This window comes from Lissotriton vulgaris, chromosome 7 (assembly GCF_964263255.1).
Source record: "Lissotriton vulgaris chromosome 7, aLisVul1.2, whole genome shotgun sequence".
In the NCBI taxonomy this organism is placed as follows: Eukaryota; Metazoa; Chordata; class Amphibia; order Caudata; family Salamandridae; genus Lissotriton; species Lissotriton vulgaris.
In genome coordinates, this window is record NC_141695.1 from 359,369,273 (window position 1) to 359,382,005 (window position 12,733).

Genomic DNA, 12,733 nt, shown 5'->3' on the forward strand with positions numbered 1-12,733 from the left:
GGGCCTGTTCCACGGTCCCAAGCCCCTTCTGGAATCCATATTGCAGGTCGGTTATGATGTTGTTCACCCGGGCCCAGGATTGTAAACGGTCCAGGAGTACTCGACCCGCGATCTTACCCATGGAGTCCAGAAGGGAGATTGGTCTGTAGCAAGCTGGGTCGTTGCGGTCGCCTTTTTTAAAGATGGGTAAGAGGATTGATGTCGACCATGACTGGAAAAGGCTGACCGAGGTTACAGCTGACATGACCCGGGTGATTAACTGCGACCAAAAGTCTACATTATGGAGAAACATGTCCATTGGAACACCATCAGGGCCAGGAGCCTTGCCAGATTTGGATGCCCTGATTGCTTTTATGACTTCGCTGAGGTGGAAATGTATGTTTATCAGGTAGATGTTGTTTCCCACTGAATGGTCCTCGTTTGTTACTGTGCCATTATCTACTATGGGATCCGGGGGTGGTCCAAAGATTTTTGAAAAATGGGAGACCCAGTCTTCTTCGGTTACTGCCACATCGAGATGTTGGATTTCTGTACTATTGGCCAAGAAAGGAGATCTTATAACTTGCCAAAATGAGGTGCTGTCCTTTCTTTGGGCGCTGTTGTGTAGTTGTGACCAAAGTTCTTGTTTGATTTGTTTTTTAGGGTCTCGCCTAGCAGAGTTATATGCTTTTCTTAGGTTGGAAATTTCCTGGGAGTCTCTCGTGGGTCTATGTAGGGCTTCTTTAAGAGATGAAAGTGCCTTCCGACAAGCGGTGTCGAACCATCTCGTAGTAGGGGACTTATTGTTCTTTTTTATCATGACAAATAGTTCATCCCTTATTGTTTCCTGAATGCTTTGGAAACTGCTAACGATTTTTTGAGGTGGTGTCTCCAAGGACATGCATTCAGATAGCCAGTGTTTGGTTTTTTTCAAGGACCCTCTGTGTCGTCTCTTCTGGGTCGATCTTAGCCCATTTAACTGTGTAACCATTCAGTTTATTCATGGAGAGTGATTGCTGGTTAAGAGAGCTCGGCTTTACAGGATGTCCGTTTACCAATTTGATGGTGATTCTTATACTAAGTGGGTAATGGTCACTTGTTGGGTTAGACCTAGTTTCAAAATTTGCTAGTTGCCCTTTAAGTGAATGAGAGGCTATTATGTAGTCTATGGTTGTTGAGTGGCCTCTTCCATGGAAAGTTGGTAGGAAATCCTGCTGCGGGTCTACCAATTCGTTCACGTAATCCAGGTCTAAGGAAAATATGATGTCATTCAATTTGTTTCCACATGTCGAGTGCACAAAGTGGGGTATGGGGTTGTCAAGTTCGTTTTGCAATCCACAGATTCCTTTTTTATGGTTTGGGCACAAAGGGAAATTGAAATCGCCACCCCAGATTAAATGAGTTGTAGTTGTATTGTTATCATTTTGCAGTAAAGATAGGAATGTAGCAATCTCTCCTAAATTAGTCCAACAGTCCGAGGTACCAGAGTTGTTATAATAATTAATGAAAACATAATTATTATCTTTAGTGGTTGATATCTGCATAATTTGGTACGTTGGAGACTCCTTTAATAATTTCAATCTGAAGGGAAGAGTATTGGCGACATAGATCGTGAGCCCCCCCTTTGGTCTGCCCATGTTTCCCTGCACTGCTGGGGTAAAGAGAGTTTTGTATCCCGCAAGATGTAACGGGGTTATACACCATGTTTCTTGGAGGCAGAGTATCTGATGTTCCCTGGCTGTGTCAAGCCATAGCTCCAATGTTATTTTTGAGGACAGACCTGCGACGTTCCAATATGCAATGGAAAGACTCAGGTTTGTGGGTTCAGGGGAGGCGTAAAGAAGAGGTGTTTCTATCAGGGTGCTCACGGCCGGAGTGTCTATCGGGTACTTTGTCTGGGCCTGCGAGAGGTTAATAGGATCTTTAGGAGTTTTGGTTTGGTGAAAGTATGAATCAGGGGCAGTCCCAGGGGAGTCGGTGGATATGGTATGGATAACATTAGTGGAATTGCAAGAGAAAGGAGTGATAATCTCCGACTTTAGATTTGTATGGATATAAGGAGTAGGCTTCGGTGACTCTCGCTGCTGGCTTTTATTTACTAGTTGGTATGTGATATTGAGGTTTTTACTCTTAGGTTCAACCCTGAATGGTCAATCGACCATCTCAAGGCAATCGAAACGGTTTTGTGTTGGGAAGCCCTGCCAGCCTTCGTATGATTGGTAGGGTCTATCTTGCCAGTATTGCCTTGGCCAATCTCTCGAAGCATTTCTGCTTCCGTGGTCATAGGTCTGTTTCCATTGATCATTTTGGGGCTGGTGCCAGTTCCAGGTTGGAGTATAGTGATGTTGTCTCGGTGGGGGATAAAAGAAAGAGAGATGTCGAGCATCAATTCCACCTTTTTTCTCCAGCGAGGGCCAAGCACAGATATAGTCCACGGTGGAGGGGTCTCTGCATGTTACAATGATACAGTCCCCACGGGTCGATTTTGGTGTTTTACCTACCCATACTACCCTGCGGGCTGTAGAGATCCCTCCTGAATGATGGGGTTCTAGTGGCCTGTTGATGCTTAGCCATTGCATGACCTTATTTTTAAGTGACCAGGCGGTTTCTGGTGTATTGTCAGTTAATTCTGGTACGCCAGTGAGTACTCGGGGAGGCGACAGCCAGGAATGAAGTCTGAAGAGTTGCGCGGACCTTGGCTCCGTCCTGTACGCAACAACAGGCAGCAGGGATCAGCTACGGAAAGTGAGTGGCACCCGCGAAGCGGGTGTCACGAAAGGTTTTGTGCAAATCGGCGGTGGGCGTGTCCGTGGGCGTGGCGCCTGGGGGAAGAGGAACCAGCTGGTCAACGTGGGGGTTGCTGGTCCTCGCAGTCCCCCGGGTTGCAGGTGAAGTTTTGCCCACGCCTCTTACCCTGAGGACTCCAGCTGGGAGCGCTGGACTAGGCCTGCCGACTGCAGGTCTCGCTCACACCAGCGAGTCCTCGGGGAGGCGACAGCCAGGAATGAAGTCTGAAGAGTTGCGCGGACCTTGGATCCGTCCTGTACGCAACAACAGGCAGCAGGGATCAGCTACGGAAAGTGAGTGGCACCCGCGAAGCGGGTGTCACGAAAGGTTTTGTGCAAATCGGCGGTGGGCGTGTCCGTGAGCGTGGCGCCTGGGGGAAGAGGAACCAGCTGGTCAACGTGGGGGTTGCTGGTCCTCGCAGTCCCCCGGGTTGCAGGTGATGTTTTGCCCACGCCTCTTACCCTGAGGACTCCAGCTGGGAGCGCTGGACTAGGCCTGCCGACTGCAGGTCTCGCTCACACCAGCGAGTCCTCGGGGAGGCGACAGCCAGGAATGAAGTCTGAAGAGTTGCGCGGACCTTGGCTCCGTCCTGTACGCAACAACAGGCAGCAGGGATCAGCTACGGAAAGTGAGTGGCACCTGGTAGTTGTTTGGTTCCCTGCAGGGCGTAGTGTGCAGGGTGAGGACGATAAACATCTGGGAAACTCCCTGTCCGACTGGTTCAGCATGGGCAGGTCAGTTTGTGGCAGGCCAAAGCACGAACAGGGTGTGAGCATCCATGCAGGAATGTGGCAGGTCAAATGTGTAGCTCCAGAGTGTTCGTGATACAGAGAGAAGGTCGGTCATGAAGGGTATAGCACAAAATGGCGGAGTGAATGGCAAGATAACAGATATACTTTTATACAGAGTACAAAATGGCTGAGCGAGTGTCAAGATAAAAAGTATATTTTCCACAGTAGTGCCTCTTGGGATCAGTGAGTGGGTGTTTATGTTTATGTTTAGGCGATTTTTATAGTGCGCAAATACCCTGGGGTGTCTCGGCGCTAACTGATCGGACGATGGCTATGGCAGATTTTAGTGTGGGAACAACCAGGTTTTTAATTTCTTCCTAAAGCTAAGGAGCGTTGAGGCATTTTTGATAGTGAGAGGGAGTGAATTCCATAGTCTAGCTGTGGAGATCACAAAACATCTGTCACCCCAGTTAGCTTTTTTTGTGCGTTGGACTTTGAGCAGATGAGCTGAGGATGAACGAAGGGTTCTGAGGTTTTCAAGCGGGCGGAGGGCGTCCTTGAGAAACTGCGGGTCTGAGTTGTTGATCGCTTTATAGGCAATGCACAATGCCTTGAATTTTGTGCGACTCCTGACTGGGAGCCAATGAAGCTGTCGGATGTAGGGAGTGATGGAGGTGAACTTGGCAATGCCCAGTAAGATTCTGGCTGAGGCATTCTGCACTAGCTGAAGCCTATTAAGAACTTTTTCCTGTGCATTAAGAAGGAGGGCATTACAATAGTCAGTTCTGGCGAAAACAAGAGTGCTGATCAGAGTCTTACCGGCTGAAGTGGGAAGGTAAGGAAGAAGCTTCTTGATCTTCTTCAGAGTGAAGAAGGAGGTGGAGACTACGGAGTTGACATGATGGTGAAAGAGCAGTCTGTCATCAAATATGACTCCAAGGTTGCGAACCTTAGTAACAGGATCTGGTGGAGGTCCCATCTCATTGGGCCACCATAGGGGGGACCAGGCAGGTTCCAGTTTCCCGAATGTCATGACCTCTGTCTTTTCCGAGTTTAATTTTAGACAGTTTGAGGACATCCAGGAACTGATGGCGAGCATTCCCTCTTGAAAGTTTGCTGCAACTGTCGGACCATCATTATGAACAGATAGGACCAATTGGGTGTCGTCAGCATAGGTTGTAAGACTAATGCCGTAGGACTTAATCACAATCGCTAAGTCCGAAACATAAATGTTGAATAGGGTCGGACTTAGCGAGGAGCCCTGTGGTACTCCGCATGGAAAGGAGAACGTGTGGGAGAAGAAAGGGCCCAGCTTTACAGCCTGTGAATCATTGGCGAGGAAGGAAGCGAGGAGTTCTTTGGCATTGTTTTGGATGCCAATTGCCGAGACACGGTCGATCAGGGTGGCATGATCGACCGTGTCGAAAGCTGCAGATAAATCAAGCAGTATTAGTACTGCCGCTCCTCCGTTGTCCAATGTCATCCTTATTTCATCTGCTGCTTTTATTAAAGCTGTTTCGGTTCCATGTCCCTGCCTAAAACCAAATTGGGTCTCGTCCAATAGGTTATTTTCCTCGATAAATTTGGAAAGCTGTATGTTCATTAGTCTTTCGAATATTTTTGTAGGGAAAGGGAGACATGCGATGGGTCTATAACTGGATGGGGAGGAGGGATCAAGGGTGGGTTTTTTCAAGAGTGGCTTGATGATAGCCTTTTTCCAGACTGAGGGATATGAGCCGGTAGTGAACATAGTATTACAAATATTCGTCAAAGCGGGGGAGATGGCGTCAGGGATGAGGTTGAGGATGGGAGGAGGACATGGGTCCAGGGGTGATCCTGATTTGGTGCTGGAGATTAGGCGAGAGACTTGTTCCTCGGTAACTAATTTGAAATTACAGAAGGAAGGAACGTTGATATCTGGAGGATGGTGTGTGAGTGCCTGTGTGTGTCTGTGAGTGGGTGTGTAAGTGGCACCATCGATTTTTTGCATTTGCACACTGAGTGTATTTAAAAGGGAGAACCATGGACTCTTCCCTCACCAGGACACAACAAGAAAGAAACCACTCGCCACAGTCACTACAGATCAGATTTCGCTCCATTAGATCAATGATGCATTCTGTTCCATTAAGGATTTCTGATTGTTTTCTAATGTGGACTATGAAGGAAACATATTTGATTTGCCTTCACCTAGCCCAAGAAATTATGAACGTTTGTGCTTTTCTGAAGTGGATCTTCAACTAGGGCACTTGCTATGTTTATATTTGTAAGTGCTTCCTGTTGCGGTTTGATTTCTGTGAAATGCACACCAGGGCCAGAATGGAACCTCATTTTTTCCAAGAGTCCCCAGTTTGGCCGTAAACGTCTACCCAACTGGAGTCCTTTCATCTGGTTAATTAGTAAGTGCTACTTTGTTGGGTAAATGTCTTGGTCATATTCTGCACTGCAGTTGTGTAAAAGACCACGTGGTAAAGTTTCCACGGACTTTGTGTGCATGTAATTGAGCTTCTTTCTGAAGTCCACCAGGGAGGGTGCTGTACAGAGGTAGGTGGGCAGTGCGTGCCTGGTGTTGGCAGCAATGTAGGAGAGGCATGTGTGCGAGGGTGAGAGAGGCGGATCGCAGGTGTCTTGCGGGTAGGTGGAAGTTCAGTCGATGGAAGATGTAGGATAGTCCTTCATTATGTAGAGCCTTGTATGCATGCATGAGGATCTTGTACTGGCATCTCTTCTGAATGGGTAGCCAGTGGAGGTGACTGAGGTGGGAGGTGGTATGGGTCCAACTAGGGAATCTGGTGTTCTGTATGGTCTGGAGTCTTTTGAGGAGATGGGTGGAGATTCCGGGGTAAAAAGCGCTGCCATTGTTGAGGCGGCTGGTAATGAGGACCTGCATGACTGTCTTTTTGGTATTGATTGGGATCCATCTGAAGATTCTGTGGGCATGTGAAGGATGTAGAAACAAGAGGACGTGACCATGTTGACTTGTCGTTTCATGGTTAGATGGCTGTCGAGGATGATGGCGAGGTTGTGTGCATGGTCTGTTGGAGGGGTGTTGGTCGTGTTCTGCTGGTCACCAGCTGCGGTACAATGCAGAGGTGTTCTTCCCGAAGATCAGTACTTCTGTTTTGTCAGAGTGGAGTTTGAGGCAGCTGTCCCTCATTTGTTTGGCTACGTTGGTCATGGCATTGCAGAAGCATTGGAGGGGTCCTCAGTGACAAGAGGATGAGTTGAGTGTTGTCAGCATATGAGATTATTTTAAGTTTGTGGGATCTGACGACGTCTGTGAGGGGAGTTATGTAGATGTTGAACATTGAGTGGTGAGGGATAATCCTTGGGGTACGCCGCGTATGATGTCCTTGGGTGCGGAGGTGATGGGAAGCAGTCAGATGCTCTGTGTGCATCCTGAGAGGAAGGAGGCGATCCACTTGAGGGCGTTTTGCTGTATACCGATGTTGTGAAGTCTGTCAATGATGATGTGGTGGTATACAGTGTTAAATGCAGCAGAGAGGTCGAGGAGCATCAAGGCCACAGTTTCTCCATGATCGAGGAGGGTCCTGACATCATCTGTGGAGGCAATCACTGCGGTCTCTGTGCTGTGGTTGGTACAGAATCCTGATTTTGAGGCGTTGAGTAGGTGGTTGAGTTCCAGGTGTTCAGTGAGTTGTTGGTTGATGGCTTTCTTGAGTACTTTGGCTGGGTATGGAAGCAGGGAGATGGGTCAGTAATTTTTTATTAATTGGGGTCAGCGGAGGGCATCTTCTGGAATGGCCTGACCTCTGCGTGTTTCCATCTATCTGGAAAGGTTGCTGTGGAGATGGAGGTGTTGAGGATGCTGCTGAGGTCTATGCTGATTGGGGTGGCTCTGAGGTTGAAGAGAAGGTGGGGCAGGGGTCGGTGGGTGCCCCGGAGTGAATGGACGACATGATGGTTGTGGTGGTCTGAGTGGAGACCAGGTGGTTATCATTTGTCTGGTGTTCGCTGGTTGATTGCAATTGTCGAGGTCAAGGGTGGTTGGTTGAGGGTCGAAGTTGTTGTAGATGATGGCAATCTTGCTGTGGAAGTAGTCAGAGAGGGTTTTGCATAGTTCTTTGGAGGGGTGGAGGATGTTTTCTTTGGCTGCTTAGTTGGAGAATTCCTTGACAATTTTGAAGAGTTCCTTTGTGTGGTTCGTCACAGTGTCAATGCAGTGAGTGATGGATGCTCTCTTAGCTTCCTTGATGTTTCGGTAGTAGTCACTGAGGGCTGCTTTGTGGGCAGCTCTATCGGAGAGGTCCTTGGTGACACACCATCTCTTTTATAGTCAGTAGCATTTGAGCTTAGTGACTCTCAGCTTTGGGGTTTACAAGCTGGCTGGTTTTAAGGTTTTGTTGTTTTTTGCAGGTTTCTGCGGTTGAGCTTATCAGTGCATTTGTTGATCCAGGAGGAGTAGTTCTGGATGACTTACAGTTAGGTTCTGAAAAACGAGGAAAGGGAGAACGAACACAGGCAAAGACACTAGGTCTCAGCTTTGGGACCTATCTGCTCTACCAAAGGTTTGAGCTATGACAGGGCCAGTGCTTAATTTGAACCAGTGGTTGAAGGTAGACCCACCGGCACTCACTTTTAGGGAGTGGTACTTATTTTCCCTCATCAGACTTGGGTTCAAAACAACTGACAGAAAAAAGCACAAAAAGGGGAAAGGTGGAAGAGAAAAACTGACAAAGTAAGAAAGAAGGAACCTGCAAGAGTGAGATAGCGAGGCAGGGGGTGTCTGGTGGTAGATAAAAGAGGCTTGAGGTGTAATCAAGACTAAGCAGCCAGCCAAAGCTACCTGAGCAAAACCTTGGGGCCCAGTATGTATTCTTTTACAAATTAAGCACTCTGCACATGATGCTCTGCTGCATGGAGTGGTACACGCCATGGGCCTGATTCACAGAATGAACTTACTACTTTTGGCATTCACAGAATGGACTTACTACTTTTGGTATTCACAGAATGAACTTACTCATTTCGGTATTCACAGAAGTTAGGACTACTAACTTTAGGACTCCTAAATGCCTTTTGTGAATACCGAAAGTCTTAAAATTAGGATTGTTCTCAATTTAGTAGTAGTAAAGTTAGGACTACTAACTTTAGGACTCCTAAATGCCTTCTGTGAATACCGAAAGTCCTACAATTAGGATTTTTCTCAATTTAGTAGTAGTAAAGTTAGGACTACTAACTTTAGAACGCCTAAATGCCTTCTGTGAATACCGAAAGTCTTAAAATTAGGATTTTTCTCAATTTAGTAGTAGTAAAGTTAGGACTCCTAACTTTAGGACTCCTAAATGCCTTCTGTGAATACCGAAAGTCTTAAAATTAGGATTTTTCTCAATTTAGTAGTAGTAAAGTTAGGACTCCTAACTTTACTACTACTAAATTAAGAAAAATCATAATTTTAAGACTTTCGGTATTCACAGAAGGCATTTAGGAGTCCTAAAGTTAGGAGTCCTAACTTTACTACTACTAAATTGAGAAAAATCCTAATTTTAAGACTTTCGGTATTCACAGAAGGCATTTAGGAGTCCTAAAGTTAGTAGTCCTAACTTCTGTGAATACCGAAATGAGTAAGTTCATTCTGTGAATACCAAAAGTAGTAAGTGCATTCTGTGAATGCCAAAAGTAGTAAGTTCATTCTGTGAATCAGGCCCCTAGACAATAACACATACGTTTTTTTCTTTTTAGTAACCAATCTGAGTTGGATGTTGGGTCAGCAACTAATAAGAAAAAAAAAAGCATTGGCAAAGCTGATAGGTTGCGCCTTTATGACCTGTTGACTTTGCCAATGGTTTTAAGCCACACCGCACAGCATCCATGATCCTATGAATCGAGGCTCAAGTAAAAAAAAATACAAATGCTTTTGAAGCAGGCACACAGGTCATTTTGTAGACACATGCACTGTGCAAGCACGCCTACAAAATGACCCATCTGCTTTTTTTTCTTTTAAGTTTCTGATAGGCGTTGGACGTTGGAGTCAGTAACTAAAAACAAACTAAATGTGCAAACATATTTTTTTCCAAAGCGGTCTGGGTGGAGGAAGCAATGCAAGAGAGAGGAAGGGAAAACGTGAAACAAAACAAGGACGGAACGAATGGCAAAGCAACATTGGGGAGGGTGGTAGGAATGACTGAGCAACAAGGGGTGCATGTGGTGGGGTGCCCATCAACACAGAAGAGGCCGCAAAAGCAACGAGGACAGGAGCGAAAGCAACACAGCGGCTGGGGAAACAACACGTAGGGCGAGGGTGATGGAAGCAATGGGGAGTAGCAAACGGCCAAGCCCAAAAGGGAGGAGGGTGGGAAAAAGCAGCTGGGCACCACAGGGCAACAGGGAGTGCAGAGGGTGAGATGTACACGAGATAGGCTGCTCAAAAACACAATGTGTCTGCTTCACGTAAAAGAAGCATTACTCCATGGAAGGGATAAATGCAAAACTGATAGGTAGGGACACAAATAAGAGGCATATAAATGAGAGGGTGACAGTGACATGGAAGGCTAATCAATGGTATGCAATAAGCGGGCTCCAAGTTCCTCTGTGTTCTTGGTAGGCCGCATTATGCTTCGCAACAAATAGCTCATGCACTGTCTAGTAGACTCTTACAAGCATTTGCAATACTAGGCTTCGCATTACTGAAAGTTTGAGCTATTAGCGTTTCAAATCATAATGTTTGTTAGATTTATTTTTGTTTAAAATATCCCAGCAGTAGGGGTGCCACACCTAATGAGACTAATAGAGGTCCCTTTACAACTCCATAAGGACACCTAGTAACAGCCTGTAGTACTGCACCCTTTTCTTGCTTTGTGGATTTTATTTTATTACTTATGCTACTGCTGGGATCTTTTTTAAACCGTTGACTGCCACGCGAATTCAGCCACGGTGTGGGAATTTTAATCAGTGGGCGGGGTTTGGACGTCCTCCGGCCGTTCTCCACACACACCCACCGTCACGTGGGACAGCCGGGGGCTGTCCTCAGCATCGAATGGATTAACAAACAAAAAAACTAACAAACATTATTGTTAAGAAAGAACTGCTGACAAGTTGAAGTAAGAAGGAAGCAGTTTATTGAATCCTGTCCTCAGGCACCAACTGCTCAGTCTCAACGTTCTAAGGTGAGCATCTCACCAACATTCTAAGGTAAAGACAAACCAAGGTTAAGGGAAGGAGGGGGGGAAAGGAGGAGGAATATACCAAGTGTATAAATAATACATAGTATGGAATATATGTAATTACAGTAACAGATTACAACACACCTCCCTCTGTAAGGAGAAGCACAAGTAACATTTGTGACAGACGAGAAAAATTGCGGAGTAAGGTAATGAACATGCTACTGTACAGAGTCTTACTTTACAAAGTCCTCTTGCCAGCGTGGAGGACGACGTGTTCTGGCCTCTCTAGGTAGTTGGTCATTGGTGAACATGTCCTCCTGGTTCTCTCCTCTAGCTGACATAGGAATACAAACTTTGGGGCAGCAACTTACATTGTCCATGCTCCATGTGCTACCATCCTCCAATACAACCAAATTATTATTTACACGTTGGATTCTCTGAGGTTTGGAGAATGAGGATGTTTTTGCACGGCCTACATTAGATTTTTTTTATCACAACCATTGTCCCACAACCCAATGCCTGCTGGTAGCTCCCCATTTCTGGTCATATCTCGCTTTATAACCAGATTGATGGTGATCCACCTTCTCCTTAACAGATTCTCTATCTACCCAGACCGGATTAAGCCAATTGGGTGTGAGTTTTGAACCAGGATTCCTCCCTTTGAGAGACACAAAAGGAGAGACTCCTGTAACAGCATTAGGGGAAGAATGATAGGACCAAAGAGTTTTTCTAATGGCCTCTTCTATGGGTTCGCGTGATGTTAGGGCCATTTGAATGGTGTTTTTTAACATCCTATTTGCCCTTTCCACCATTCTGTTTGCTTTAGGGCAACAAATGGGAGTTCTTATGTGTGAAATGGCTAAATCAGTTAAGAATTTCATCATCATTTCAGAGGTAAACTGAACACCATTATCAGTGACGAGGGTACTGGATATACCTTCTTTAGAAAACACATCTTTCAGGAATTCAATCAGCGCAGATATAGTTATTGAGGAAACTATTTTGGTAGAAATCCAATGTGATTGATAATCAATGAGTACAAACACAAATTATTGGGAGATTTTTTGTAGATTTAGGGGACCTATGATATCCAGGCCAAGTTTGTCCCAAGGTTTGGATGGAACAGATAACGGAATGAGGGGGCATTATGGATAACTTTGGACATTTCCACAGGTTACACAATCTTTCACGGTTCTTTCTACCAAATTATCCATTTTACTTTTGGTCATGCTCCTCCCTGGATGTCCTTCGTGTGCAATCGCTATGATCCGTTCTTTCATGTAGACAGGCGGAATAATTCTGGTACCCCTATATACCTGATCACCTGTTGTGGACAACTCATCTCTCACTACCCAAAAGTGTTTCAGTATGTCAGTAAGGGATCACTGAAATAATATCGAGGGACAAAATATCGACTTGCCAAAATATCGTGGACAAAATATCGACAGTCAAAATATCGAGTTTGTATCTACAAACAGGTAAGTACAAAAATATCGAGTACAAAATATCGTTAACAATAATATAGATGTAAAAAATATCGACTTTATTAAAAACAGTGTTAAATTAAATTAATATTAAATTTTAATTACTAAAATATACTTAAAAATACTTACATTAAATTATAATAATTAAATAATAAATGAAAATAATAAAAATAATTTTTTACAATCTCATTTGTTGACCCTGAACCCTAAAATATACCCCTTTACCCAAAAACCCAAAACTGACCCTGAACCCTAAAAATACCCCTTTACCAAAAAACTAAAAACTGACCCTGAACCCTAAAAATGCCCCTTTACCCAAAAACTGAAAACTGACCTTGAACCCTAAAAATGCCCCTTTACCCAAAAACTGAAAACTGACCCTGAACCCTAAAAATGCCCCTTTACCCAAAAACTAAAAACTGACCCTGAACCCTAAAAATGCCCCTTTACCCAAAAACTGAAAACTGACCCTGAACCCTAAAAATGCCCCTTTACCCAAAAACTAAAAACTGACCCTGAACCCTAAAAATACCCCTTTACCCTAAAACTTAAAACTGACCCAAAACCCTAAAAATGCCCCTTTACCCAAAAACTGAAAACTGACCCTGAACCCTAAAAATACTCCTTTACCCAA